The sequence below is a fragment of the Mercenaria mercenaria genome, unplaced genomic scaffold, assembly GCF_021730395.1.
Source record: "Mercenaria mercenaria strain notata unplaced genomic scaffold, MADL_Memer_1 contig_1252, whole genome shotgun sequence".
Classification (NCBI taxonomy): domain Eukaryota; kingdom Metazoa; phylum Mollusca; class Bivalvia; order Venerida; family Veneridae; genus Mercenaria; species Mercenaria mercenaria.
The window spans coordinates 29,383-38,113 of NW_026459231.1; positions in this window are offsets into that span (position 1 = coordinate 29,383).

Here is an 8,731-nt window from a genome sequence, read left to right on the forward strand (position 1 = left end):
ACCTCACTGGCATAAAACTGTCAACTATTCGAGCAAAAACTGAGTGTCCGTATTTGAAAACATCATTTAGAATGTGTGAGCTATTTTTGATATAGTAACCACACTTGACTGCGTATAATAAATCATACGACAACCTAGGCAGACGTAGTTGTCATGGATAACTTATTACCTCTCGAAAAACTGCATTCCCAACCGGACATTAATGTCGTTTAATAAGAAGAGGGTTTGACAAACTACCTCACTGGTTCACATAGCATTATTTTAGAAATGTTACAAGCAGTAAAGGCTTAACAGCAATCGTTGGAATTTAATTTTTCTACGAATGTTTTTTCCGGAGTTTGCATATACTTTCTCAAAAAATCCTTTCACGTGGGGTAAAATATCAGTTTGACACGAAGTTATACGATTGAATAAATTAGTAGTGGTACATGTGTAAGAGGTTAAATTATCTATGAAACAAGCTTAATGTGATTGTATATGCAATGAAGGAATCCAACATAACCTAGCTGATTATACATGCAAACTTTGAAAATACAAACTTCAGGGATGTGATTAGTGACCAAGTCCTGTTCATTGGAAGTACTTAAGGTGTAAGGTTAAGTATTATAAATTTTCTCATGTAAAACGTAAATATACTGAAGGCGTTAAACGACGATGATATCATAGACCACTTAGTACACTGGACTGAAGCATTCATAGAGAAATCTTCTGATTTCGTAGATGTCTTTAACTCAGGTTTACGGGGAAGTATGTATTAATTGGTTCAATTTTAATAGGACAATCAACACCATAAAATAGTTAACGTTTCTAAGCTGTTAATGCATTAGAAACAGCATTCTAAAAGTTGCACCATGTATCAGATTTTTTTCTATTGCTTTTGAGTTCTGACCACAGTGTCGGGGTATTAAACTGATCTGACACACTCATACAGATAACAGGGGTATATAAATACAAATAATTGTGCTATTTGACTATTGAACATACAGCGCCATTAAACAGGAATTTGCTCACCTAATATTGTTATTTAGTCATTTTCGTCATTTTTTATATTTATGATTTTTTTTTCATTTTAAGCATAATGAATTCCATCTTTTTCATAAAAGGGTTTTATCTGCTAGAATAAATATTACCTTCACTAAATATATCAATTTTACAATCATAACATAGTTTTCAAAGACGTTGTCACCTGTAATTATTCAGCAGCCTTAGTTTCTTTTTTGTTTCATAATGTTTTCCAGTCGCGTGTCTGGACAGACATACATGGGAAATTATGATAACTCACTTATAAATCTACAATGTGGTTTATGGGGGCAAGGGACAGTAAATTTGAAAACTCCACATCTCTGCGCTGATATCAGTGCGAAAAAAATCATTAAAAATCCAATTTCGACAAATTCAAGGCAATTGTTGAGCGAATGTCTTGCATAGACATAACACTTCAGTATGTGACATTTTCAGTCTGCATATTCTGTTGCTTCTGTGATGAAAACGAGTAAAACGCAGGTTTCAGGACACTAAATTTTTAGACAAAAATGGCCCAAAATGCACACCTTGCGCGACCTGTACCGTATTATCTGCAAATGACTGACCTAAAACACATGCATATCTTTAAAGCATGTGGCCAGACAAAAATAATGGTGGGAAGAAAAGTGCCTCATAACCGTTTACTTTTTCCGCAAATTTGAGCTGAAGCTGGATGGATGGATGACCGTTTCCAATTCGTCTGACTTCCGTTACCTCAGGTAAAGTTTTAGACCCGGCCGTTTACATGGAGCTAGGAAAATCGATACATGCACATATTTATTTTACACAATAATCACACGTACGCAGGAATCCTTAGTTCTATAAACATCATAAATAACCAGTTGAATATATATATATGCCTGTAAAGTACGTATGTATATTTTATTTAAAAAACGTACCCGGGCCTAATGCGAAACTGGCCCCTGCCACTTTACGTCTCTATATTTCTCAATATATTTCTCACGGCGGCCCATATTCCCACACATAGAAATGTACTAATTACAGACAGGTAAATAATAAGTATTTCTAAAGAAAGGTTACATTAATACACTTGCACTGTTCATGCAGTTCTTGTGGTATATAAGTAGTCATGTTTGTCTGACTTATGTTCAGGTGCACACAGTATATATATTAATAATTTTGTGCTAAATTGTAACTTGAATACTATGTCGTCCCTTGCATGCTTCTCGTTTTTATAAATAGTGTTACCACTGTAATTATTGAGTCTATATTATCAGTATTACTGCCAGAAAGTAATATTTTGTAATAAATATATGATATGTTACTGACACTCATTATGTGCTACGTGACGGTACTCTTTGTAATATTGGATAGGAAATATAATATTATGATAATTGAGTCTTTCTTAATCTTAATTTTTAAAGAACCAGTATTTTATTCATTTAACTGATATGGACTTTTCATACGCAATAGCCTCTTTCATTTTAGTTTGTTCGAATAGATGTATGCTAATAATGTACATCTAGCATAACAGTCATTTATTATGTGCTCTGTAAAGTCGGATTTAAAAGCTCGTTATTTGTTACATTTGCACCGACTTTGTAAATAAAATTTACTTGGCTTGACTTGAGGTGTTAAATATATAATATCTAGATATTGCAAACAGATGAAATAATGTAAGGTATTTAATAAGGGTTCCTTTAATGCAAGTGATCGATGTATTGAAGTTATACTATCTAATTTACATAAATAGATAAAGAAGAGAGGTATACTAGATACTGTTTTCGTTTAATGCACGTGGTCGAGGTATTGAAGATGTACTATATACGTGATGAAGAGAAACATATAATGGAAGCATTTCAAAATAAAAGTTCTTTAAAAGGTCAAATTATTGTTAAGCATTTTAAATGAATCGTTACTATAACACACTTGCTCGAGTAATTGAAGTTATAAGATATATCTAATTAAGACCAATATATGAAATTGAAAACTATTAGAGACATACTAGGGTAAGAGGGTTAGAGTTAGGGTTAGGCCTAATGTTAGGGTTAGGGTTAGGGTTATTTATACTTTATATGAAAAATAAAACACATATGAAATAATAAGAACTGTTAAGGAAAAACAGTTCCTGAAATGCACGTGCTTGAGATATTGAACGTTCTCTATAGATATATTAAATATAAACCCTCCTGATAATATTTTTTGAAGCCGGATGAGGAATATATCAAATTTACAAGTTCAAAATGATTTGGCTATTTCCTTAAAACCCTTTTGAATGTATTTAATCAAAGAGATTCACATATCGGTCCTATCATTTTAAGCTAGTTTCATAAGTCTGTATCTGCCATTTAGGATTGAGTAACAATATGCAGGCAAATTTTCGTTATCGAAGCACAGTCAAAATGACTAGGAACATTACAGCTGCATTCAGACTTGTTTATGGAAGGAATAAAAAAGCTAATGCTTACACGTATATTTTGAAAAAAATAAAAGTTAAATGTATGTATGTACTATTTAATTAAGATGTTTATTTCTCAATAGAATATAAATCGTATTTACGTTTTATATTATTTCTTTCCCTTTCAAACCCTTTGAAAAAGCATTGGATACAGTGACACTATCGACGTCCGACAAATGCAAAGTAGTCCCAGATAGTCGATATCGTTACGTCGAACTTCGGATACGTCGATGAAATTTTTACAGTCCCTTGAATATCGAGGTAACGGTATTCGACTGTATATATATATATATTATTTCTTTATGTTATATTACTTACTTATATATATATATATATATACATACATTGTAACAGCATGGCTACTTTTATGCAAATGTTCGAGGTATTAAATTCATACAATTGAAGTGATCAAGACAAACACATGAAATAATGATGGGTCATTCTAAAGAATGGTAATCTTAATGCAGGTACTCGAGGTTTTGGATTTTTTCCATATATATAACTAAAAAAGAAACAGAAAAAAATAATGGGAACTTTTAAAAAAACTTCTTCCTTTAATGCACGTGCTCGAGATATTAAATGTATTAGCCACAGTGTTACAGAACAGAACGGATTGTTGCATCTAAAGTGGTACATGTATACGGTAGACAGATTCTGTTGGTCACAGTGCTAGATAATAAATAATTCATATCTAAAGCAGACACAATGCCATAAAGTACTTTCACAACTGCAGTGTATTTAATATCATAAAAGGTTATCTTTAGCAGCCACAATGCTTCATAATAATGTGTCTAGGATGGCCACAATTCTACTACATAGTAAAGCATATCTATTGCAGCCACCATGCTACATAGTAGTTTATATTTATTGCAGTCACAATGCTTCATAATAATGTTTATTTATTGCATCTACAATGCTTCATAGTAATATTCTAGTGTGGCACCCGCTACATACTGACCTATCCATTGCAGCTGCAATGTTAAATAATACTGTATAATTTTAAGTCACAGTGCTACATAGTTTACATACAGCCTGATAAAGAGGAACACGGAAATCAGCAGCCAAAAATCAATGATGTAACATAGCCATCCTGTATTTCAATACAAGAAGCTACCACGGCCAAAGTTTAGAAAGTTTTTGAGATACTCCCAATGAGTATCAGACTGAAAATCACATACGTTTTCCAAGCATTCATTTGAATGTGGATGTCCTCGCACCACTCACTCTAATGTCATCAGCGATTTTCTCAAACAAAATCACCAATGATACAAAAAAACAAAAAACAGAGCATCAGGTTCTGTTATGTTGGTCGATGACTAATCATGATCGTCAGAACTGGTATAATTTTCTGGTAACTTAACAGCAATTGTAATGTACTATATTATATTTTACAATTAAATGAATAAATCATTAAGTGAACTATCTCTAATCAGTAATGATATAAGGATTCTACAAACAACCCAAGTTTATTGTGATACTGGCCAGTAGTTTTTGAACAGTGGATTGGTGAAATGAGTATGGTTGCAGTCAAAAAAGTATATTGCAATCTTTGATTTGTTTAGTTATTTTAGCAAATCTATTTAAGTGAAAAGATTTATCTACATCTGGATTAGACTATCAATCTCACATTTCATTTTAGGAATTTATTTTGATGAAGAAGTATCTTTTTATCCAGTCTACAACTTTGTTTATAGTAAGATACCCTCCACTGGGACTTGAACCCAGATCTCTTCCTACATGCTGTAAGAAACATTCTTACATTGAACTATGGAGAGTAAAGCTAAATGTTGTAAAACTGGAAAATACAATATGAATGCACATTTATCTGGAATCAAAATAAATTTATTTACATTATAATGACAAAGTAAAAATGTATATTAATGTCTATTTTCCTTCAAATATTTTCTCAAGGTCTTGAGGATCTTGAAATTAATCAAAATTTTTCAATAACCTTTGTTATTATTTTGAAATAGTATGAAATTATTATTTCTTCGTAAATACTTTAAATCTATGTTGTGCAGCTTTTTTTACTTTTCTGAGAACTGGCACTTGTCAAACCCTTGAACAGTTAAGTTTCAGTCATGTTTTTTTTTTTTTGAAAAACCTGTTAGCTGCAGTCTGTTAAAATATTAAAAATTCTTCACTCTTTATAATGTAAAAATTCTCAAACAACTACCAGCAGTGATAACCATTAACATGGTTGATCAAATGGAAACAGAAACACCAGTTGACTGGTGACACTTAAAATTAATTACTGGTATTCTAAAAAGCAAATCTGAATATTAATAAACTTATTCCCTCAACCTAAAGTTTTGACCTTTTAAGACCTGAACAAGAATGCCATTGCCTGATAAATAAGAAATTAATCAAGCTCTTCTATCACCTGATCATTACAATAATCGTATATGCACATGGGTGCCTTTAACTGCATATTTTACTAGGATGGTTGAACTGTCCATAAAAAACTTATATGGGATTTTATGGAAGGGTTTTTATACGTAAAACACACCTGTAAATAGGGACAGTCCCTAGCCCTAGCTGGAAAGACCGTGGTTGGTCTTAAAATGGGAAGTTTTACAGTTTGTTTTTGTCTTAATGTCTAACATGATTAAACAACAAAACAAAGGCAAGCCTAATAATAGTTGTTTCCCTTCTCGCGGCCCATGATATCAAAATATAAAGGAACACTTTTTTTCATAATAGAGACTATCAATTTACATACCAGCCTTCAGCACAGAAGTATAAAATACACAGAATAGCAATAGGAGATAATCTCACGTAAGCTCGTGCCACCGCGTTATCTTATTGAAGCGTTTGTTGACGTGATCACTCGTGATTAAATCAACAGACGATTATTAAAGTATTACAGTTGCGATATGTTATAAACCGAATCGGGTCCAATTTTATAAACGACAACTGTTGATTTCTCAGACTTCCAATAATAAATTCATTCCTTCCCCGTATATAAAATTATAATAACATTGAAAAAAAAAACATCATTTTTATTATAAACAAACGACTTGATAGAAAGTTTTTCACGACACAAATTTTTATTCCTCTGCTGTATGTTTCATACAACTGTAAACCAAGATCTCATTCAGTTGCCACGTGATGTTGACGAGATTTGATCTAGAAAGTTGCCTTTAAAGTCGCCTTTAAAGTGGCCAGTCTATTTATCTTTATAGCTCGTTTTCAGTAACAACAGAAAGGTAATCAAATTTAATTCCGAAGCGGTGATCAGACGCAGTGACGTATGAACGCTGGTTCCTCTTCGTGTCATTATACAATATTTAATTTTATTAAAATTTATAACAACTAGATTCTACCCGCCACATCAAAACTTTCGAAACAATTGGACATACTAATAGAATTATATCAGTAAATTATCTCGTATATAGATATGTATGAACGACTATTCGTCGAGATAGCATCGCCATCAGCTGGGTACTAGGTTAAACACAATACTGCCTTTTAAATACACAATTATTATTATTATACCAGATTTATGTAGCACCCTTTCCATGATCAATTTCACGTTCAAAGGCACTTTACATAGTTCAAATGCGGCCACACAGGGCGCATAATTCATCCTCTACTAGTACAGACACAGAGCGATCTGACCAGAGGGACAGAGTGAGACAAAGCCCCCGCGACAGAGAGATCAGAAATCAGATACACGCTTGTCCGGCTAGCCTAGCGCGTTGCGAATAGACAACCTGGTTCTTTAACGTGCCCAGTGTATAGCACTGATACACGCAAGAATTGCCTGGGTTCCTGACCAGTACACATCTAGTTGAGTGTGAAACACTGAAAAGCGTTTCTGAAACTTCCCAAGTAGCTGCCGGGGATCGAACCCCCGACCTCAGGATTGGAAGGCCAGTGTGCAAACCAGTGTACAATACCGAGCCAAACACAATTATAGGCATTCTTTCATACGCTAATACTACAACTACTTTTTCTAGCAAACATGTAAACCACAAATGAAATTAATTTTCAGAAATCTACACAAAGTTACATAAATTTATACCTCGAGCACGTCCATTAAGAGATAGGGCATAAAATTGACCCAATTTAATGACACACTTTGCATTTGTTACAAGAACAACATCAAGTAACAAGATGTAGCATTAAGTAACATGTAAAGACGTTTAAGTAGTGTTCAGTAGCATGCAAATAGTGGCCTACAAAAAGACGCCTCTTCTCAAACACACGTAGCATAAGTAACATCCATGTAACATTCTTGTAACCTCCTTATTACATCTATATAACACTACTAAAGAGGTTTGTGTATTTAAAAAAGGTATCTTTGAAGAGAGCCATTATAATAATTTTTAATATACTAAAGACACTTTTGAATTGTGTGAAATTGTGTGGAATGCATTCTGATTGGAGTTAAATTTGACCTGGACAGGATTTTGACTATTTTTACATATAAGATTTAATTTTACGGCTATTTGACATTTTTGAAGGTATTTGAGTTGTTACATAAATTAATGAATAAAATTTGTTATTGTTAATAGTTGCTAGTTTGTCTTTCTGTTACTTTTACTACTGTAACAAGAAAAACAAGAAAATTTTACCCTCTGACGTATCAATACTATAATTTCATGACCTCGATCGCATGCATTAAAGAAACCAGCCTTTAAAAAACTGTATTTATTTATTTATTTATTTATTTGTCCTAATTACACAAATATTAAACTGCGAAAAATATGTGCATATACGGGAGTATACGGAAATACTAAAATGTAAACAAAATTAAACCACGGATATCATATAAAAGGTATCTTTCCTGAAAGTATGATCAAAACCTACGCCTTAAACATACTTTTGGACCTTGATAATCCCTAACTTTGAATACTGACATAAACTGTTGAAACGTACTTATGCTAAGTACGAATGAACGGATCCATGTGAGGAAAACATGAATGTCCAATTAAAGAATACGGGATTCCCGTATATGGAATGTTCCATATACGGGAAAAATGTTTACGTATACGCTCGTATATTAGGAGTATACGGAATGCGTACACTCCCGTATACGGAACTATTTTCCGCAGTGAACGTATCGATAATTATATCATTCGACGTAAAGACCAGAATAGACAAAAAGGAGGTGTGTGCATGTATATTCGTAGGGACATTGCCTTTAATGGACAGGAAAATATATTTTACTTGGAGACTTTAATACAAATGTGTCACGCTTAGAAAATTGTGCTCTAAAATAAATACAATGCATTTATGGAAATGTTCAATTTATCCCAGTTGATAAACGAACTTACTAGAATT